At 39.2% G+C, this 23,739-nt stretch overlaps 1 non-coding gene across 1 annotated transcript; it reads left to right on the forward strand.

The window, feature by feature from the left end:
- Positions 1-7,079: 7,079 nt before the first annotated feature.
- Trnan-guu (transfer RNA asparagine (anticodon GUU)) lies at positions 7,080-7,153 on the forward strand. The gene has a single exon. It is a non-coding gene; the product is annotated as a tRNA-Asn (tRNA).
- Positions 7,154-23,739: the final 16,586 nt, after the last annotated feature.

Below are 23,739 nucleotides of genomic sequence, written 5' to 3' on the forward strand. Positions count from 1 at the left end.
GTGCTTACTTTAAGCCGAATAAAGATTTCTGTAACCTGCAAATCAAACCAGTTGTCTCTTTCAGTTCTTCTGGAATACCCACTCCTTCAGGAATAGTCATGTATATTTCCTCCTTGAGTAAGGCATGAAAAAAAGCGTTGGCGACATCATATTCTTCCAGAACCAGTCCTAGCTGGGTTGCAGTAAGTAGCTTTATTCTAGCAGTTGCAAGTCTACCCACTGTTGCATATCATAGAATGAAGGCTTTCACGGCATGTGTTGACATCACTTAACACTTCTGGGTTGAGATGCCGTGGCCCATACATAAGACTCTCCCCTGACGTTTCGCCCTCGACTGCGGAAGGTATCCTCCGAGGACAATGGGCGAACTGCAACGAGAGCACGAGTGAGCGCCGTATACCGGGTGTTACAAAAAGGTACGGCCAAACTTTCATGTAACATTCCTCACACACAAAGAAAGAAAATATGTTATGTGGACATGTGTCCGAAAACGCTTACTTTCCATGTTAGAACTCATTTTATTACTTGTCTTCAAATCACATTAATCATGGAATGGGAACACACAGCAACAGAACGTAGCAGCGTGACTTCAAACACTTTGTTACAGGAAATGTTCAAAATTTCCTCCGTTAGCGAGGATACATGCATCCACCCTCCGTCGCATGGAATCCCTGATGCGCTGATGCAGGCCTGGAGAATGGCGTATTGTATCACAGCCGTCCACAATACGAGCACGAAGAGTCTCTACATTTGGTACCGGGGTTGCGTAGACAAGAGTTTTCAAATGACCCCATTAATGAAAGTCAAGAAGGTTGAGGTTAGGAGAGCGTGGAGGCCATGGAATTGGTCCGCCTCTACCAATCCATCGGTCACCGAATCTTTTGTTGAGAAGCGTACGAACACTTCGACTGAAATGTGCAGGAGCTCCATCGTGCATGAACCACATCTTGTGTCGTACTTGTAAAGGCACATGTTCTAGCAGTACAGATAGATTATCCCGTATGAAATCATGATAATGTGCTCTATTGAGCGTTGGTGGAAGAACATGGGATCCAGTCAAGACATCACCAACAATGCCTGCCCAAACGTTCACAGCAAATCTGTGTTGATGACGTGATTGCACAATTGCTTGCGGATTCTTGTCAGCCCACACATGTCGATTGTGAAAATTTACAATTTGATCACGTTGGAAGGAAGCCTCATCCGTAAAGAGAACATTCTCACCGAAATAAGGATTGACACATTGTTTGATGAACCATTCGCAGAAAAGTGTACCCGTGGAGGCCAATCAGCTGCTGATAGTGCCTGCACACGCTGTACACGGTACGGAAACAACTGGTTCTCTCGTAGTACTCTCTATACAGTGACGTGGTCAACGTTACCTTGTGCAGCAGCAACTTCTCTGACGTTGACATTAGGGTTGTCGCCAACTGCACGAAGAATTGCCTCGTCCATTGCAGGTGTCCTCGTCTTCTAGGTCTTCCCCAGTCGCGAGTCATAGGCTGGAATGTTCCGTGCTCCCTAAGACGCCGATCAATTGCTGCGAACGTCTTCCTGTCGGGACACCTTCGTTCTGGAAATCTGTCTCGATACAAACGTACCGTGCCACGGCTATTGGCCCGTGCTAATCCATACATCAAATGGGCATCTGCCAACTCCGCATTTGTAAACATTGCACTGACTGCAAAACCACGTTCGTGATGAACACTCACCTGTTAATGCTACGTACTGATGTGCTTGATGTTGGTACTATAGAGCAATGAGTCGCATTTCAACAAAAGCACCGAAGTCAACATTACCATCCTTCAATTGGGCCAACTGGCGGTGAATCGAGGAAGCACAGTACATACTGACGAAACTAAAATGAGCTCTAACATGGAAATTAAGCTTTTCCAGACACATGTCCACATAACATCTTTCCTTTATTTGTGTGTGAGGAATGTTTCCTGAAAGTTTGGCCTTACCTTTTTGTAACACCCTGTATAAGCCATCCAGTGTGCGCCGCTGTCAATCATGTGACGTCGGCTGTGCTATAATCTCTGATATTGCCCACTTTCTCAATTGAAATGAATCGATTGTCACGCTGTTGCTGCAATTTTGACTTCCATATCTTATCCAGCTTAATGCCTTCATCTTTTCTATTAAAATTATTGCAGTGTTTGGCAATCTCAATGGCCTGTCTGCACATTCGCGCATAATAATGCATCGACTTTGCTAAGACGGTCGTCTCACTAAACTTTATTTCACGTTCACCTTCCTGAAACACATGTTCCGCTACAGCCGATTTATCAATATGTCTATATATAGGCATAACAAAAAGCAGCGTCAACACCCGTCTGGTGTGAATATAAAAGGAACTGCCGCCTCGAACATTTTGATAAATCGGCTGTAGAGGAAAATGTTTTTCAGAAAGGTGATCATGAAATAAAGTTTAGTGAGACGACCGTCATAGCAAAGACGTCGCATTATTATGTGCGAATGTGCAGACAGGCCATTAAGATTGCCAAATACTGCAATAATTTTAACAGAAAAGATGAAAGCATTAAGCTGGATAAGAAATGGATGTCAACATTGCAGAAACAGCGTGGCAATCGATTAATTTCAATCGAGAAAGTCGGCAATATCAGAGATTATAGCACAGCCGACGTCACGTGGTTGACAGCGGCGCCCTCTGGATGGCTTACATATACGGCGCTCACTCGTGCTCTCGTTGCAGTTCGCCGCTTGTCCTCGGAGGAAGCTTTCAGCAGACGAAGGCGAACCGTCAGGGAAGAGTCTTATGTGTGGACCACGTCATCTCAGCCCGGAAGTGTTAAGTGATCATTGTTGCATATGTTTCATCGTAGTCAGATCCCCTTTTCTGTGAACATTATTTTGCCACAAGTCTAGTCTTGTGTCCTATGATATATCCATCCTTGCCTTTTTTAATTTGAACACCCACTTACTGCCAATAGTCTTCCTTCCAGGTGGTAATTTAACAAAGATCCAATCTTGTTCTCCTTTTCTAGACTCAGTTTCATACTGTGCAGCTTCATACCATTATTCCTTATCTTAACGATTTGCAATTACCTTGTAACTCTTCGGTACATCATCCACAAATTAATCATCATTGAGTGCAAGAACAGCATAGTCTTTCAGACATTTAGGAGGGTTCCTCTTCCTGGTAGAACATCAAACAGTTTTTTTCTGATAAATTTTGAGCTTCCTCTACGTCACAGGTCAGTTCTGCTATGGGAATTCTTTCATGTCCTCCATCACTTGATTTGGCGTCTTCTTCTATGATGTCTTCTTCATTATCACCCTTCTCGGATGATTCTTGTGCGTATTCTGGGATCCAGTCATCAGATGGTTTACTTTCAAAGTCAAATCTTCCTTTCTAGAAAACAGTGTTCTTTCCTGTGACTATTTTCTTTCCTCTGAACACGAGAGCCTGTAGCCATTAGGACAGTAACCAGAGAAATAACATCTGTTATGCCACAGATTCGCTTTAGTTGCAGTTGAAGCAGCTGACAAGGTTTTTCGTTGCAAAAAATTTATAGCATATAACTGAGATTCATTCCTATTTGCAATGGCAACAGTTTCTTTTCCTGTTTGAATTACACCTTGAGCATTTTCAAACGCAAAACTAAAACCATTCATTTCTAGTTTTCTAACTGACAGAAAACTATAATTAAGACCAGGCACAGATAAAACATCTTTAATCGTATTATGAATTTCCTTTCCGTTTACCACACTAGTGCCTTTAATATCTCCTTTTACTTTAGCCTCAATAAAAATGACTGACTCAGCGATTCTAACTTTAATTGGATGTTCCAGTTTCCTTAAATTAGTGAGAGGTATCTTACTGTTAATCAGATGTTCCGTTGCTCCAGAGTCCAAGAACCAATTTATGTTGTTCGTTTACTGCTCTTCATTTGATGCTGCAAGACAAAACACATCTTCCTCTTTGACGTTAGCTACTACCACAGAGCTGCTGATTCCTGAGTTCTTGTTTGGAACCCTAACTCTACAGTTAGCCCTTTTGTGTCCAGGCTTCCCGCAACGGTGACAAGTAAAGCTGAAAGAAGTTCCTTGTTGACTTCTTGTTTACTGCTGCCTGAAGAACCCTTCTTTGATACCGTTGAGTATGAAAACCTGTAGGAGGCGGTGTTTCGTCTTTTTTGTTTTTCCCGACGACTCCCTTCCGCTTCGATTCTTCATCCAGTAGCCTATTATTCACGAAGCTCAGCGTCAGGTCTTTCATTGAGAGCGTTTAGATTGCAGTGACCACTACGTTGTACTTCGCAGGCATCGTTAAAAGCAAATGACACACTTTGTCCGTTTCTTCGACAGTAGCTCCAGTCGAACGTAAATCACGAATCAGTTTATCAGACTTCAGAAAGTGGTTAACTAGCAAATTATTTGTTGAGATAAATTTCATAGTTAACAATTGTTTTCTCAACAGAAGTTGACCAGCAATTCCTTTTCTCTCGAATGTGTTGCACAGAGGGGTCCATAAATCAAAAGAAGTTACCTTATCTTTCGCGTATTCCAAGTGACCGTCAGCAATGCGTTGAATAAGATGAGACTTACATTTACGATCTTGTTTAGCCATTTCAGCCAATCGTGCTTCCTTTGCTTTCTGCTTGTTCTCCACTCCATCGACAAATTCTACTTTTGTTAGATAATTCGCTTGCACAAATGGTAATAGTTCCAGTTCCTAAAGGAGAATTTCCATCCTGAATTTCCATTTGTTGAAATTCATTCCGTCGAATAAAAGAATACGATATTTTTCCGCTTCAGTTACCATCTCGGCTAACTTTACATGAGAGTACACTTGGGGCCATGGATTTATCGCAGATTCCGTTCATTTAAAACAAACCTGGGCGCATAACCTGATGTAACTTAATTTCTTACGATAAAATGACACACGTAAAGTTAAAAACTATTAGATGGTTTTTATTAAACTGAAAGGCGTAACAGAAAAACTGAACAAAAAAGCCAGTTTTACCCTTTGATGGTACAGCACTTAAAGCAAGTCACACAGAGAATCATTAAAATTGCAATCTCAACATTTACGATGCAGTAGGCTTAATCAGAACACACACAAGGATACACACGAATGTCACCGAGCCACTCTGTACTGAGCCTGTAAAGATTCGACGAAATTATGCGGACTGTGACATGTCATTGCATTGTATATAGAAAGCAGAAGACACAGAAAAAATCGCGCGAAGTCTTACGCTGCAGAGCAGAAACTTTTTGTAAAGAATAACTATAACTTTTTTAAAGTGATAGAGGACACGAACGTAAAGATTTCAAAATGAAATTTTCCCTCTGCCGCGGAGAGTGCGCAGTTCGAAACTGCCTGGCAGATTATAGCTGTGTACTGTGCCGAGACTCGATCTTCGGACATTTGCCTTTCGTTGGCTAGGTCTCGAATTAAAGTCTCCGTTCCGAACACAGTTTTAATATCCTCAGAAGTTTCATATTAGCACAGAATCCATTGCAGAGTGGAAATGTCATTCTGGAGACATCCCCTACGCCGAGGCTAGGCCATGTATCGCAATATCATTTCTTTCAGAAGCTACGGTCCGTTTAAACTTTCTTGATAGTAGAACACTGTCACTTGCAGCCACAGTGTTGCCGCATTGACTGCTGGCTGCAGCTCTGTCACAGACTACACACAGCACGTCACTTCACTAGTGCTGTTAACAGGCGCGGACACGTTCGATGTTTATTGACAATAACTGTTTTTCGTACGTTAAAATATTCAAGCGAGACACACACCATCAATAATATTGTCATTATCGTCTGTAGTCAATGCGATTTTACAAGGTCATATATACCTCACGTTATTCCATTCTAGGAACGATCTATATTGACATGAAAATAGAATTAACAAACTTCAAACTGCCACAATCTCTTTAGTGGAGCGTTTCTCTCCTGACCGGTTCCGGCAAACTGTGTTGCCATAATCTGAATAAAAGCTCTGCAAAAGCTATAATGGATTTGGAAGCTTTTTACTTCCATTTTCATCATTTTGCAAGTTTAAGATACCGAAAACACAAAAGAAAGCGTGTGATGCAATTATTCTAGCTATAGCTAGTATACAACAAAATTAAAATGGTTCAAATGGCTCTGAGCTCTATGGGACTTAACATCTTAGGTCATCAGTCCCCTAGAACTACTTAAACCTAAATAACCTAAGGACATCACACACATCCATGCCCGAGGCAGGATTCGAACCTGAGACCGTAGCAGTCCCGCGGTTCCGGACTGAAGCGTCTAGAACCGCTCGGCCACCAAGGCCGGGCGGTATACAACAGAAAACAACAAAAATGGGGAAATACGTCCAGCAACAGTGGAAAAAAAATCTAATTGTTGTATGATCATTTACTAACGAAAAATTCAACCACGGAAACAATACATGTCAAACCATTTTCGCGTGAGTCCTTTATCATACAACAATTTATTAATGTTGATACGAAGTAAAAGAGAGAAGCAAAATTGTCTATGGGAGAGGCAGTCGCAGTCGACGAGATTACGTCTAACAGGTGTCTGGCAAAAGGCAAGTCATTCGAATACTTGAAATTTAGTGCTGTAATATCAAAAACACAGTTAACAATATTTTTTGAAACCTGTGAAGTAGTCTTATCTGTACTGCAATCACATGTCCAGGCAATTAACGTAAACAATGTGACGACGCTGACACGTATTTCTTAGCCATTGCATTCTTAACACGGGGCAAGGTCTACCATGTTTCCATACTGTTCGTCAGTATTTCCGGTATTGAGAAAACATCAGAAAACATCCATCAGGCAGTCAGTATAATGACGGATTCATTATGTTATTAAACATGTAATACGAAGCAAAGTAGGCAGTGGGCGTTTAAACGGGGATACTTTGTCGACAACTGATGATGCATTATGTAGTATAACGTCATGCTTGGCGATGACATTCGTTTATGAGCCACGCTACACTGTGCATGCACATTATTCATGTGAAGATGCGTAAGCAGATGCTACCATTCTGCGAGATGCCTGCAGAAGGTATACGAGTTGCGTTGATAAACAGAGCAGAAGCGACTGAAAGTCAAGGCCTCCGTGGCGCAATCGGCTAGCGCGTTCGGCTGTTAACCGAAAGGTCGGTGATTCGAGCCCACCCGGGGGTGCAATCGCTTTAATTGCCACCGAGGAGAGGACATATGTCAACTTTGATAGAGATACACAGCTATTGTGACAATTTGGCTGTGTTTGAATGATGCCACAGAGCCTTATACACATTCAGCCACGTGACACTGGAGGTAAAATCATGGCCCTACGCAGACGTTCTACTGTTTTCCTACTCATTCGGCATGTGTGACACTGCAGTAGAGAGACGCCCACTACAAAAGACGTATTATTTACATTTCATTTCAGCGTATGCACTGCGAGTGCCATATGACAGGGTCTCTCTCTCGATGTCTATCTGCATTTGGCGTCTCGTAAGTGTCGGTCTGCAGTAGGCCGCTGTTGGCCGAGCGGTGTGCAGCCCCATGGGCAACTTCAGTGTCACTGTGGACGACAGCATACTGTAGCCAGTGAGAGGAGTCGAACGGCGCGTTTCACAGTAGAGCCACGCTATCCCACAAGCTGTACACTAGGTCAAGTTTTGCGCACACCGCAAACCTTTGGTGGCTTGACGCTAGTCGTCGATCGTAAGGGTGAAACAGTGAAGAGAGTTGGAAAATGGTAAGGTGGACACCTCCAGCAGCAACTGTGTGTCAAGTTGGGAGTAGTCCACGAAGGCAAAGCTGCCGCCTTCTTAGTTTAGTGGTAGAGCACTAGTCTCGTAAACCAGCGGTCGTGAGTTCGCCCCCACAGGAGTAATTCATTTTTTTTAATTTTGCTGCTGCGAGCAGAGTTAGCTCAAGCAGCATCTAACACATGGCAGTACACTGAATGAAAGGGAAGTTCTACAACCGATAAAGAGTGCTCTACTTGCTTCAGAGGTTTACTGAATGTGTAGGCGGAACACTGTTTTGTATGCATTTTGTAGTATAATGTCATGCTTGGCGATGTCATTCGTTTATGAGCCTCGCTATAGCGTGCATGCACGTTATCCATGTGAAGAGGCGTAAATAGATGCTACCAATCTGCGAGATGTGATTACCGACTGTCTGTACTGAAATAACATTAAAGATCAGTGTTTTTGCTAATTATTGCCTCTTGAACATAGTAAAAAGAAAGTTAAAGTTAATGATGCTTGCTAAAAATAATTTTGCTAGTAAAACTGCTTATTAATGTGTTGTTGCCAACTTCAAATTAAGAGTTCTTAAGACTGAGGCTTATAAAGTTTTGCTTCGTAAATGATCTCATTACTGCCTGTTGTAAATCACAGAAGGTCAGTCAGTATCATACATATATGCTAATTTTGTCTCTCAATGTAGTAAGAGTGGAAAACTGCAGTATGGAACGTTATATACTCATGTTTGTTAAGTGTTTGTCTCTCTTGTGTATTAGAAGTGCATATGAATAGTATACCAGGATCCACAGTTTGTGTATTGTGTTAATGCTTGGTAACAAGTAATGGAAAGGCCATTAATTATGAAAACAATAATTTCTTTATTGAAATGATAGTGAGAAGCAGCCTGTTAGTTGATTCCAATTAACGTTCATTTCAAATAGTAAAGTATTTAACTGAGAGAGACTTAACCTATATCGAATTAATGAGTCTGCAGTGAATAGTAATAATAACGTTATAAAGACCATCCAGTTTGTGTAAGCCCTGAAAGTAATAGTGTGTTTCGGTATCTGTTATAATTTTGCAAATAGTTTGTGCTGCTCCAGTTGTTAGCTTCAATCTTACAACATATGGATGTGTCATGACTTCACTGCACTCGCGTGTGACAAAGTATAGGTTGTGTTTATCCATTAAAGTTACTAATAACTATTTTCTTGAACGAGAATGTTGATAATTCTCTTGCCTAGTTAGGCTGGCGACCGTTTTCTTTACCCGTTAAAGAGTGCAGATTGGCCAAATTTTCTTCTAATAATTTCCGGGTATGCAGCCGGATCCCGTCGACATTCTGCCACGATATTCGGCCCAGAGACGTCCGGCCATCATCAGGTGAGTACACAACTACTGAAGAGCCCAGGTACATTATTTGACAGAACGGATAGTGAAAGTTCAGTTTAAATTGAAAATAAAAGGTATCAATACTTAATAGCAACTCAAATGGTAATGCAGCCAGACGTCTCTGGGCCGAAATATCGTGGCATAATGTCGACGGGATCCGGCTGCATACCCGGAAATTATTAGAAGAACAAATACGCATGGAAAATTTCAGAAGTCAAAGGCAAAATTTTGTTTGTTACTGTTCAAATATTTCCGTAATTCCGACTTTCACTTCCGAAAAGCCACCTCCGTTAGGTACAACACGGTCAACACAACAAAATTCCTCCCAGAGGGTAACACTGCTCTGTTGCGTTGTACCATAAGTGCTTTAATGTACCATAATTGCGAGTTTTATCACACAACCTGCTTCCAGCTTTAAGGTTACGGTACAGCGGTAGCAGACAAGAGTGTTATACATGGCGCTGCGTGGCAGGAGATTGTTCAGATTGAACCTACAGACGGAAAGAAATATAAGTAGCATTTTACAAACATAGAGTGAACATAAAACGCCCAGCGGCTCGAACCTGTACATTATTTGACAGAACGGATAGTGAAAGTTCAGTTTAAATTGAAAATAAAAGGTATCAATACTTAATAGCAACTCAAATGGTCAGGAAATTAGAAATTAATCTAGACACGCAAGATCAGAATGCAAACGTGAGCAGTTAAAACAGCACACCAACAGATGGCATTACGCGCGAGTTAAATTACGTACGGTACCACGCCGATGTCAATAAACAGATAGAAGCTATGAATATCGCTCGTACTAAGCACGACAATATGAGCGATGCTGTGGAAGACAGTGGCTATGTTAATGAATCGCGGGATATGTTCGAATCACCAGAAACTGAGAGGGAAGTAGGACTCGAACACGAAAATGCGGTAGAAACCAAAAGTGAAAAGACACCAGATCTGACTGATTTACTTAGAATACTGTCTGCGCAATTTGTAGCGCAAAATGACAATATTAAGGCACAGATTGCAGCACGAAATGACAGTATAAATGACAATATTAAGGCACAGATTGCAGCACAAAGTGGCAATATTAATGCACAAATCGCAGCATTGGGGCAACAAAGTAAACAAATCGAAATGCACGGTACCAGACTTAGTAAACAAATTGAAGAAGTTAACTCAAGGGTAGGAACAGTGAGCAATGAAATCAAAAGTATTAAAAGCGAAATTACTGTCATCAATGGCAATATTGCCAATGTACAAGGACAGATTGATGACATTAACGAAAGATTTGACACAGAAGTAATTAAAATTCAAGATCAAATAGAACCCTTACTCTGTACTAAAGTGGATGAAAAGGTATTCGGTATCAAATCCGAAATACAAACAGAATGTAATGCGGAATTTGCACAGAGTAAACAATCTGTAACAGAAACAAGTAGAGAATTAACCAAACAGATTGTTACTTGCGAAAAGAACTGTGAACATAACACTTCAGAAATCCAAGGCAAAATGTATGACTTGGGAAGAAAAATACAATCAGGACCTACACATTTTACTGAAAAAATGCCTTTCAGTAAAATCTTAGAGGGCGAGGAAAAATTCGAAACAGCGAAGAGGCGTAACGGACGGCACCCCCTTGATTTTGTAAAGAATTGCGACAGAAATTTTCCTGACTATTTGACTGACCAGGAAAAAATTAATGTTGTAATCAGTGCATTAACGGGAGAAGCAAAAAGATGGGCGTTGAATCTAGATACAAACCAGATGTCTTTTGAAAACTTTAAGCAAAAACTTATTGACGAATACTGGTCGGAACAAAAGCAAGAACAGTTGTGGCGTGAGTTCTTAATGGCCAGGCTGTATGATAGCAGGGGTAGAAAAACCATGAAAGAGTTTTGCGAGTCGTGGTATAGAAAACTGATACACCTAAAAGCAAGAAGGACTGAAGCCGAGATCGTTTGGGTTCTTTGGCAGAAACTGCCTGAGGATTCTAAACTATATGTTGGGAGTACCCACAAAAGTTTTTCTGCGTTCTTGGAAAGGGTAGAGGATGAAGATCACTGGCGAAGAAATCACGAGTCTCGTCCTCATAATAATAACAACAATTATTCGCGCGAAAGCAATGACCAAAACGAACGACATGAACACAATAGATATCGTGTAAACACGATTCATAGAGGTCGTGCGAGAGGCAGGGGAAATTACAGTACGCGCGGCAGAGGATACATGGCGCGGAATTTCCAAAATAGAGACGAAATGGAAAACTGAAAACCGCGTGTGTTACGGGCCGGATCCACGCGGAAACCGATTTTGGGCCCAAAGAAAAGATGTCAAACCATAAATTCAAGAAAGAAAGATGTAAAATACGAGGCAGGAAGGTTAAGAACGCGCGTATGGAAGACGTGCGCGGATTGATACATAGTGGCGTTCCTAGTGCGAAATCACGTAACCGTTCGTGCTCGGGTCAGCGCTTGCTGGAGAACCGTACATTGCACTTGGCAGCACACACAAATGGCAGACGTCAGAACAAGATGGCTGCCGTAGAGACAAACAGAAGAGGCGGGATCGGACACTTCTGTTGGCCGGTTTCAGTAGCAGACGAATGTAAAACTGAAAATAAAGTGAATATGTCATATGATAAGGATAACTCAATATCGGAATCGTGCGAAAAGACACTATTAAAGAAAGAAAGGAAGCCAGAAAAGGCGAGTGAAAAGGAAAATATTTGTACTGTTACTGATGTATGTGAGATAAAAGACGTAGATGTGGAGGAGGTTATGATGAATAAAGAGGAAAGGGAGGTAGAATATGCCACGCAAAAGACGTGTGCACAATTAACAATAGGTGAAAGTGATGTAAAGGAGGACTTTAGTAAACAAGACATTATAAGCAGTGCTGATGAAATTATTGTTAATGGAAATGTGTTTAATGATTTTAATGCAGAAGGGCCTAGTAGGAACTTAGCACGATTACCTGAGTATGATAACAAAGGGGAAAATGAAATGAAAGTTATGGAAGTAAAGACGATTATGCAAAGTATGAAGTTAAGGCTGAAATCGTTCAAAGTGATACAACAGAAGTGCCTGACTGTCCAAAAGATGTGCATTGCGCAGAAAATGAGTCGAAAAACGAAGTTGCTAAAACATCGAATGTTGAACAGCTACACTGTTTAAAGGTTGCTTTCCTCATCGAATCTGATGACGAAAATGAAATCAGTGATAGTTCACATGATGAAGGGTATATACAGGGTGTTTCAAAAATGACCGGTATATTTTAAACGGCAATAAAAACTAAACGAGCAACGATAGAAATACACCGTTTGTTGCAATGTGCTTGGCACAACAGTACATTTTCAGCCGGACAAACTTTCGAAATTACAGTAGTTACAATTTTCAACAATAGATGGCGCTGCAAGTTCAAATGGTTCAAATGGCTCTGAGCACTGTGGGACTCAACTGCTGTGGTCATCAGTCCCCTAGAACTTAGAACTACTTAAACCTAACTAACCTAAGGACATCACACACATCCATGCCCGAGGCAGGATTCGAACCTGCGACCGTAGTAGTCGCACGGTTTCGGACTGCGCGCCTAGAACCGCGAGACCACCGCGGCCGGCGGCGCTGCAAGTGATGTGGAAGATATAGAAGACAACGCAGTCTGTGGGTGCGCCATTCTGTACGTCGTCTTTCTGCTGTAAGCGTGTGCTGTTCACAACGTGCAAGTGTGCTGTGGACAACATGGTTTATTCCTTAGAACAGAGGATTTTTCTGGTGTTGGAATTCCACCGCCTAGAACAGTGTTGTTGCAACAAGACGAAGTTTTCAACGGAGGTTTAATGTAACCAAAGGACCGAAAAGCAATACAATAAAGGATCTGTTTGAAAAATTTCAACGGACTGGGAATGTGAGGGATGAACATGCTGGAAAGGTAGGGCGATCGCGTACGGCAACCACAGAGGGCAACGCGCAGCTAGTGCAGCAGGTGATCCAACAGTGGCCTCGGGTTCCCGTTCGCCGTGTTGCAGCTGCGGTCCAAATGACGCCTACGTCCACGTATCGTCTCATGCGCCATACATACAAAATTCAAACGCGGCAACCCCTCAGCGCCGCTACCATTGCTGCACGAGAGACATTCGCTAACGATATAGTGCACAGGATTGATGACGGCGATATGCTTGTGGGCAGCATTTGGTTTACTGACGAAGCTTATTTTTACCTGGACGGCTTCGTCAATAAACAGAACTGGCGCATATGGGGAACCGAAAAGCCCCATGTTGCAGTCCCATCGTCCTTGCATTCTCAAAAAATACTGGTATGGGCCGCCATTTCTTCCAAAGGAATCATTGGCCCATTTTTCAGATCCGAAACGATTACTGCATCACGCTATCTGGACATTCTTCGTGAATTTGTGGCGGTAGAAACTGCCTTAGACGACACTGCGAACACCTCGTGGTTTATGCAAGATGGTGCCCGGCCACATCGCACGGCCGACGTCTTTAATTTCCTGAATGAATATTTCGATGATCGTGTGATTGCTTTGGGCTATCCGAAACATACAGGAGGCGGCATGGATTGGCCTCCCTATTCGCCAGACATGAGCCCCTGTGACTTCTTTCTGTGGGGACACCTGAAAGACCAGGTGTACCGCCAGAATCCAGAAACAATTGAACAGCTGAAGCAGTACATCTCATCTGCATGTGAAGCCATTCTGCCAGACACGTTGTTAAAGGTTTCGGGTAATTTCATTCAGAGACTATGCCATATTATTGCTACGCATGGTGGATATGTGGAAAATATCGTACTATAGAGTTTCCCAGACCGCAGCGCCATCTGTTGTTGACAATTGTAACTACTGTAATTTCGAAAGTTTGTCTGCCTGAAAATGTAGTGTTGTCCCAAGCATATTGGAACAAACGGTGTATTTCTATCGCTGCTCGTTTAGTTTGTATTGCCGTTTCAAATATACCGGTCATTTTTGAAACACCCTGTAAATACAGATAAGAATGAATTTACCAACTTTCCCTATTGTGCAAAAGTCAGGTTCTTACGTGAATCGGATAGTGAGGAAGAGAGTAGTGATGACGCCAGTAAAGATGAATTTTCAGGTGTAAACGAAAGTGAATATACTTTTACTGACAGATGGTATGAGAAAATTAGTGACATTTTTCCAAAGCAAAATACAGAAAGTAGAACTGGACAAAAACCCAATGAATTATTCAGTAATGTAACACAGGGGCAGAATTTGCAGGAACCTCCAGATGATACTATACTGGGGCAAGCCTTAACAAATATTTTGAACTAGTGTGAATGACAGGAACAAAACGAAACATCTGATAAAATAATAGCAAAACAGTAAATACTGTGCCTTGCTAAAGACTTTGAAATTCAAAAACCTAAAAAGCCACCTGATGAAATAAAACGTTGGCAAGATCTGAATAGCTTAGTGAAAGATGTAGAAAATAGGAGGCCTAAAAAGCCACCAGATTTAGTAACTGTTTTATGAACCATAAAAGACTGCCTTGCTAATAAAGAGACTGGGGGCAGGTTGCTGAATGTATATACACTTTTAATATAATGCATGACTTAATTTTTATTGTATCTGAGTGTTACCTGAATGTGGATTATTGTTTTGTTGATCTTGAGACCTGGGAAGCCTGTTGTTTATTTTGTTGTATAACTTTGCTTAGAAACTGTTTTATTTTCAATTGAATACTTAGTGTTGCCAGCCTAATTATGAAAATAAAGGCAAGTAGTGTCACAGACTTAAAAACTTTATGACTAATTATGTTTATAGTAACTTACTGAGAGTGCAAAGAACTCTATAAGATAATAATTTATTTCTAATATACTTAAAAATCAGAAAGGGCTAATGTTCGCAGTATGTTGCGTATTTAAAGGTATATGTCCTCAGATGAGGGTTGTTAAACTCTCAGGGGACACGCACTCTTTGCATTGTCAGGTGCCTGACGAGCACCAGGGACCCGAGTCATTGCCAGCACTACTTCCATTTCTTTTCGTGCTGCCAACCTTCCTCTTCATCATTCAGAACTTTTGCTATCTTCTTTCCTTCTTCTCTATCAGAGTAAACTGAAAAGTGTGGAAATAAGATAAGATACTGTGTATTGTTTGTGGACAAGTAAATGAATAATTAAATTGGGTACACTAGAAAATGACCAATATGAATGAAAGTATTGTGGGTATTGTAAAGGAAAAATGTAATGGAAAAATAATTGGAAAGAAAAATAGGGATGAGAAAAGGTAAGAATACTGAAAACAAAGTAAATGAATACTGTAATATGACTGAATGTAAATGTTTCTTTTGAAAATAGGGACGAATATGGTGTTGAAAAACTGTATGTGTGTTTAAAACTGAGGAGATGAACCTGAGTAGAGTATGTGAAGTAGATGTTAGAGGTATGTGTCTAGTGCCACCAAAAGTGGGTAGAAAGCACTTACAATGGGATGTAAAATTATTGTGCTGATCTTGACATATCTGATGACATAAATATGTGAAAAAATAAAGTAAATATTTACTTTAAAAGGAATGTTACTGAGTAAGAAAGTGGGGAGAAAAACCACAAATCTGGGACTCTCAAATAAATCCTGAACATTGTCATTATACCAAAAAGTCATTTCAAATTTACCTGATTAATGATGTATGTGTTACCTGATGTCATTTGAAAAGAATTGGTTTTGTTACCAGTGTCTAATTACTGTTACAAAGTTACAGGTTTCATTTTTTATACCACTAATACAAATTTTACCAAAGATGTGACATAATGATGAAAAAACTTTAAAGATGATGACAATATACTGCTCAAAATTATGATGTTGGGCAGCAAAACAAGACAAAAGAATAAAAGTGCTGTGGTCATGAAGTTGAGGACAACCAAATATGCTATGTGAGCAGTAGCCAAAGGACTTGCCATTGTGGGGCAAGAAGTTGGTAAGTGATCATGAACTTCCTGACCTAGAGGATGGGGCAGTGTGTCAATTTAAAAATGTGTATTCTTTTTAGTGTTCTTAATCTAAATTGTGTTTTTGTGTCTAAATGTTTACATACAAAGACTGCCAAACCAATAATGGGCAGTATGAGTAACATGGACTGCTTATGCTGAGGAAAGTAGTGAAGTAAGTTAGGTTTTTTGACCAATATGTTATAGACTGACTATTCTTACTGAAGGCAGTGAAAAGTTATTATAAAATGTATTTCGAATCTTGTTCAAATAGTTAGATATTTTGAGAGTAGGTTTTCTGGTGTAACTAAAAAAAAATAAAATTGATTGTCTGCTTTAAAAATACGACAGTTATAATTAAAGACAGATTGTGAATATGTTAGTGTGTTTATGTGCAACAAATATTTTGGACTGCTATTAATGAAGAGCACCTTTAAAGTTAATAATTTTGAAAAAAACTTAAAAAGTTACTTTTGTATTTAAGGAGTCAGTTGGAAAAGGTTCTCATAGCTGTTTTGTGCAGAATATTGGTACATATGTGGATGTACCTGAAATTAACAATATTTCATTAATTGCTGAATCTTGTAAAATGTAATGTGATCATGAATATGCTTGGGTGTTTGTGAATATTTAGCTTCTTTGAAAATATTGAAAGACAAATTTCTGTTTTGTCAAGTTAAAATGTTCTGTGATATTATATATGTGTTTATTTTTTTATTTGAAGGCTATACCTGTTCTACTAATATGCAGCTTATTTTGTGTACTGTTTATCTTTTATTTGAACTGTAGATGTATGTGTGTGAAATGAACATGTTTAAAGATATCTTGTGTAATGATGAAAACTAGTTTCCTTAAACAAGCGTGGGCATGTCATTACTGTAAATGTCTTAATTTTGAAAATGTTTTGGGAGAAATGTATGAAATTTCTTAGTGTATGTACTGTATGTCTGTAATATGTATTATTTTGGTCCCAACTTAAGTTGGATGGTTTAATTGTTTTTTCTGTAGCCAACACCACTTGGGTGTTATAGATGTTTCCTTCAAGTATCCCTGACAGGAAACTTCAATGAAACATGGGGCATGTGTAACACCATAACTCTAGTGCTTTACTGATTTAGTTTGCTTTTGTTTTATTTAATGTTACATCATTGAGCTTCTGTAAATGTGTTTGTTTGAATCGATAACATAAAATTGTGTACCCCTTTCTTTGTAAGAACTTCGATGTCATGATATGATTCTATGCAATGTAATGTATCTGTCATTTAAATTCTTTGTCCCATTTGGAGGGAACAAAACTTACTGTATATAATTGTAATTTCTGTGTGAATAATTTTTTTTAGAAATGTCAATATGTGCAAATATTCTGTTTTATTGAATGAATTTGGTTGCTGTTATGTAAACTGCTGATCCTCACTTAGGGTTCTTAGTTACTTTGTATGTAAAAGATGTTGTGGTTCCCCTCGGGAATATGACTGTGCTTAAACTGACACTTTTTTTTTTAGCACAACGCAATCTGACTTTCAGTAGTCCCTACAAGAGAATGGCCCTGACTAACATTAACCTATACCTTTCACAAATCCCTTACCTCACCAAAAATCTTCGTTACTCGAACTTCTGCAATACAGCGAGCACCACTACTGCCAGCTAAATAAAAGATTCAAACTACAGAAGGCAGTAACTACTGATAGGCATAGTTAGCGAATGAAAGATTTTAATAGAGAACAAACAATGTATGTACCATAATAGTCATAATATATATATAAGTTCATGACATCCATTATTACAAATTTCAAAACTCCGCCATCTCTCTCCCCACATCCACCACTGCTGGCGGATCACCCCCAACTGCGCAACGCTACGTGCTGTTAGCATCCAGTTGCAGACACAATGCAAACTAGCCACAGACTGCGCACAGCACAGCCAGTGATTTTTAATACAGAGCGCTACGTGGCATTACCAATATGAAAACCTAAACAGCCTACTTACATAGCCCCCATGCTCCCCACAAAAAATTTTACAAATTGTTTTGGGCAGTTGCCAATAATGATTTGATAAAATTTTTCATAATTACGATAACAAAGATATCAAATGCACACACTTATTGATACAATGTTGGACAAAAGCTAAAATTCTCTCACAGTCCCATAAAGACAGTCCTGATGATTCTTGATAGTAAAATAAGAGTGGTTTTTTTTCTCTAAGTCTGAGTAGTAAAAGAGAATGCACATGGAAGTAGTGGATTTTCATGCCATCTTGAAGTAGTGTTGTCCTTCCAACGGAAAGAGAGTGCTGATGCTTGACGTGCAGACAGGTAATGGGCCACAACAGAGCAAACCCACAGCTAAGTCAGTCAAAGTTGAAGAATATTGGTAGATAGGTCATCACAGAGCAGACCCACTGTAGTCCTGGTAGAGATTATGATATTAGTGGGCAACCAGAGGTGCAGACCCACTGCAGTCCTTGTAGAAACAATGGTATTGGTGAGTCATCAAAGATGTAGACCCACTGTAGTCCTTGTAGAGATGGCCAGCAGCCATCTGTTTGACTGTGCAGGCGCACAATCACCATTGAAGAGTCTTGCAGATAATACAGCAAGTCCATAACCACCACTTGTGCACTCACAAAAATTGTTTTTGAAATGTCCTTAGAATGAGCAATGCTGTTAACCAGTCCCTTACTGAATTTTCAACACATGTGCAAACACTAACAGTCCCTACTTCTCACATATTGTCCATATACTATGACCAACAGAAACGTGTGCAGTGAAATGTAACTTACAAATTACTTAATTTGATCAACTGGTGTCAATTTCAATTTTATAACATAAGAATACAATAACAAAGGTGCAAAATACATCATTAAAGAACATACCAATACAGATAACATTTGTAGTAATAGGGGCTTTACAAAAGAATCGAAATAACAAATACATCAGTGTTACAAAAATTATGACATAAGTACATACATAAAAGATCAGAATAACTTTTGAAACATCAACTTCACACATGAGCATTCGAACAAAACAGAATAATTAATGTGTAAACATCTTTATAAAGTAAATAACATGTTATTAATGCAAATTATATTTGAGGATAACAGTATTCCTCATCATAGTGAATGTAGCTTAGTATTAGAAGAGAAAAAATTCTATGAAACAGTACACAGAGACAGGAAAAAACAAATACACAAGGGGGTACACAAACACAGTGGGATAACACAAGAGGAAAGGGCAGGGTTTGTTTTCAGTGTAACATTTGGTACTGCAGTCCAACCCAAAACTTCATTCCATAGATTTTTGTCTTATTTCAAAATTTGTTTCCACCAAAAAATCCTATCCAAGCATGCTTTTTGTAGTTATATGTTCACATATTTCTTACCTCATTATTTATTTTCCATTATCTTACCTCATCTTTTATTTCCAAGAAAATCCTACCTATACCTGTTGTCTTTAAACCCTACTGTTTTGTTCATATCCTATTTCGAAATACTTTTTTTGGTCAAACCATTTTCTTATAGCTTCTCAATGCATTCCTTCCAATTCATCACAACTCATTGTCTACCCCCTCTTAAGCTAACTTAAATCTACTGAGCTCAGATGCTAAACTAAGGGACGAGGTAATGCAGCAGCGCAAAACAATTAACATAACAGCGATGACAAAAAAATTGCAATTGGCAAAGCAAGCTACAGTAAATCTAAATTACCAAGCAATGCAACATTACAACTAATATGAGCCAATGTGCAGCAACAAGAAAAATAAGTTAGTAGTAAAATTAGCTTAACAGAGTAATACAAAGTGAAATTCAGTAACACTATGCCTGGCAAACAGCAGCAGCAAATGGAATAATTTATATCTAAACATGACAAAGCTCAAGCAGAAAAAATATTACAGTAAGACAACAAAGCGGAAAAGGGAAATGTCTATTCACATATTTATATCTATGTCATTAAAGTGGTGCACCACAAGCAGTTATTCTACCATAAAAATTACCAAGTACTTGAAAAGAAAATTATGTATGCAGTTCCTGTGAAGGGAAGTCTTTTTGTGCTCCTTCGTTTTTTTTAAAGTACATCATAAAGTTATTATTTACTGGATCTGTAGGCATAATATATATATATATATATATATATATATATATATATATATATATATATATATATTAGTACATGCATTAAATTTTATTGTAACCAATGTTGCAGTGCAGCTAGAAACTAGATATTAAACAAAATAGGCAAAGCAAGGCGTGAAACGTCATTCGTTAGCCATAAGCCATTTCATAATGCAGTAAATAATCTTCCAACTAGCAAGACAATAGACATGAAATGTTTCTCATCATTTCATTTCAGTAAATATCATAAATTAAGAACTCCAAAGTGTAATCATATGTTTTCAAGTTTGAGTGTGTCGTGTTTGCGATGCTTTCTACAAAGAAATGTCAATAGCGAGGATAATGGCCCCCCTTTTTTTTACTTGTGCCTCTGAAAGGCACACACTAATGGATTGTTTCCAGGTGGCTGTCGCGCAGCTGGGTGCCCACGACGCATTACGTGCAGGTGGTCACTTAACTTTCTTACCGAAATATTTACGACACCAGTTTCCTCTACAGTGGCAGTCTCATATAAAAAATTTCACAGGTCAAGAATCTGCGTTACACATATGTAGAAACTAAATCTTATTGATATAACAGTGTCCAAAAAATTTTCGTCGGCATTGTAATACATTTGAGCATTTACATACATTTCATAACTCTTAAAGTACGATTCTTGGTTTCCAACCAACTTTTTCACAAACCAGAGTCCCTAACCACTACTCATTATTCCTTACCTTATTCGTCGACACTTCTTCAATATTTAATCATAAGAAATACGTAGCATAATCAAATAACTCATATAGCATCAGCTTATTGATCATAAACATACCACAACAGCGTAATACACATAGTCATCATAACATCATAAAACCTCAGTCAACTCTCAAAGTCGTCGTAGTTTCCTCCAATAATTTCAAAACCTAAAAAAAAATTCTCTGCTCATCTCAAAAGTGTCATCTGCCTCAAACGTACTTTAAATATCATGATCCCATACCAAATACATCATTCAAAGCTCTGATAGTATCACAATAGTTTCCGAAAAATATGAAAATTTCACAAAGTACAGACAAAATACAGTTTCATAAGTGTCAAGTTATCCAACTGTGTAATTGTGTAAACATGTGTCACGGATGTAGTTAAAAAAAACAGTTTGTCTCTCAGTTAAATTATCAGATAGCTGTGTAATTTATGTGTTAGAGAAATATGGTAGCGATGTGTAAAGTTGTATAAGCAAATACCATATTAGCTACGGCTCCTTGTGCTTGACATACATATGGTACACAAAGGAGGCGTGTACCCCCCTGAGGATTAATGTAATTATATCCTCAGGTGTTCCAGATTACAGCAATGGAATTAAATGTATCACAAAAAACCTTTTGTATCATTGTACTTCAAATATCTTTAAAAATAAATGTTGTAAGTACAAAATTAATCACTCAACTATGTGTACTGTAGCGCTAAACTGTGCGTGGTGTTGTAAGATAATCTCTGTGGAAGTGTCGTAGTTATCGTCCTCCGAAAGCTAAGTTCTGCAGAAGTCAATGTACTTACCTCATGATAAACAAAAGTGAAATGCTTTGCATGTAGATATCGTAGTTACTACGCTTACTGCCGTGATGAAGTAAGTACTGTACTGTAACGTATTGTTGTGCTACAGAAAAGGCTGTCTCATTGTAGTTATACCACAAAGTTACTACTAAAACATGTTTTCCTTTCCAGAAGAATTCAGAAAAACTGTGCAGATATAAAACAGATACACCGCAAAAGCACAATGTAAATTGTGTCACACATTAGTAGCGTCGTGATATAATCGTGAAGCTATCAAAGAAACCAAATGCTAAGTCATCTTTAATCTCACAGAAAGTACTTCAAATAAGGAATGTCTTTTCAACTAAACCAAAATGTTGCATTAAAATCTCATTAACAGTATATGTTCTAAGTATGTAAGCCTTATAGTCGTTACGTAATCGTGCAACTAACAAGCAAGAATGTACAAATAACAACACTGTGTTGTCTCTTCACTATAACAATGCATTCGTAATTTCTGTTTAAAAATGTTCCCTAAGTTCTAGACTGGATAGTTAACTTTAAAACATTGTTGCATGTTAACAGTTTCTCAGCGTGACAAAGCATACTAGAAATGTGAAGTGAAATGTTTTATGGCAAAGTCAAAGTTAAAAAGCAGATTATATTTCAATAAACGGTTTTACATGTGATATGTCGTGTAAAACTTTACTCTTCCTAGTACGCAGAGTTTCAGTTTCAACGCAATTATCATGTGGTTACGTCGGTAAGTAACACTGGAATTTTGCTCAAGGTTAGCTTATGTTATTTTTCTCTGAGCCAGCCGGCGCATGCGGCTGCCTGCGGTGCGAGTCATTGTCTGTCTCTTTGTTGGCGAGCGCCGTTTTTGGGATTAGGAGACCTAACTTCTACAAATTCACCTTGACGAGAAGGCCCTGCCCTGTTTGAAGCTCGCCAGTTCTGATGGAATTCAGGTCTGTCGTTTTGTCGATAGTTTACATAGTTTCTTGTTTGTCGGTCATGTGGGGGAGAATTTCTCCCTGAATCGTAACTGCGCGCTGGACCGTTGCGTCTGACGTTATTCTGTCTCCCTTGATAATAATAGTTCTGGTTGCCATATTGCCTGTCTCTGTGATTGTCTCTGTTATGTTCATTACTATGGAAATGCGATCTTTCTCTGTAACTATTACTCTGCCAGTGGTTGTCATATGGGTGGTGTCTGTTTTGGTCACGATTTGTGTTGTGAGAATAGCCTTGTCGTGTCCAGTTATTATTCCTCTCATCGCGAAATTGGGACGGATATGACCTGTAATTGTTGTGTTTCTATTTTCGCGTTCCGCGATTGTCAGTGTCAATTTCCAGTTCTTGTAAGAGTCGCTGAAATGCTTCAGTGTCGTCTTTGCAACATCCTACAAAAATAATGTGTCGTAAATGTTCAGGCAATTTGATTAAGCACATGCGGATGAGTTCTGAGGGGCTGTATGGGTTTGAAAGATACTGATTCTTATGTAACATGTCTTCAAAATATTTCACAAGACTGGAAAATTCAGATTGTTCGAAATGTTTCATCATAATGATGCTATGTTTTACTCGGTCTTGTGTAGCTTGAGACCAATATGCTGAGAGGAAGGCATGATAAAATTCTCCTTCACTGTGACAATCGTGAATGACCGATCGCATTCTTACAGCTGGTTCATTCTCTAAATAGCCACACATAAATTCTAATCTGTGCTCTAATGACCAGTTGGGAGGAAAACAATGAGAGAATTGATGAAGCCACACTTGTGGATGAATGTTCTTGCCAGAATTCTTAAATGTTTTGAATTTACGTGTAGTAATGAACAGCTTATAGTCAAAATCATCATGTCGGCGAGTCGCATGTCGGTCATTGTTACATCGTTTCGGCGGTTCCATCTCAAAATTCAGTGTACCTTGCCAATTTTTCTCATGATTTCCGAAATGTCCTGTGTTATTGTTTTGTGGTTGTTCTGTATTTCTATGTCTCTCTTCCTGTACTGGGCCGCGAGTGTCCTCTGAAATATGTAATTCTTGTATTAATTGAGCCAACTGATCTT

The sequence above is a fragment of the Schistocerca gregaria genome, chromosome 5 (genome assembly GCF_023897955.1).
Source record: "Schistocerca gregaria isolate iqSchGreg1 chromosome 5, iqSchGreg1.2, whole genome shotgun sequence".
NCBI lineage: Eukaryota > Metazoa > Arthropoda > Insecta > Orthoptera > Acrididae > Schistocerca > Schistocerca gregaria.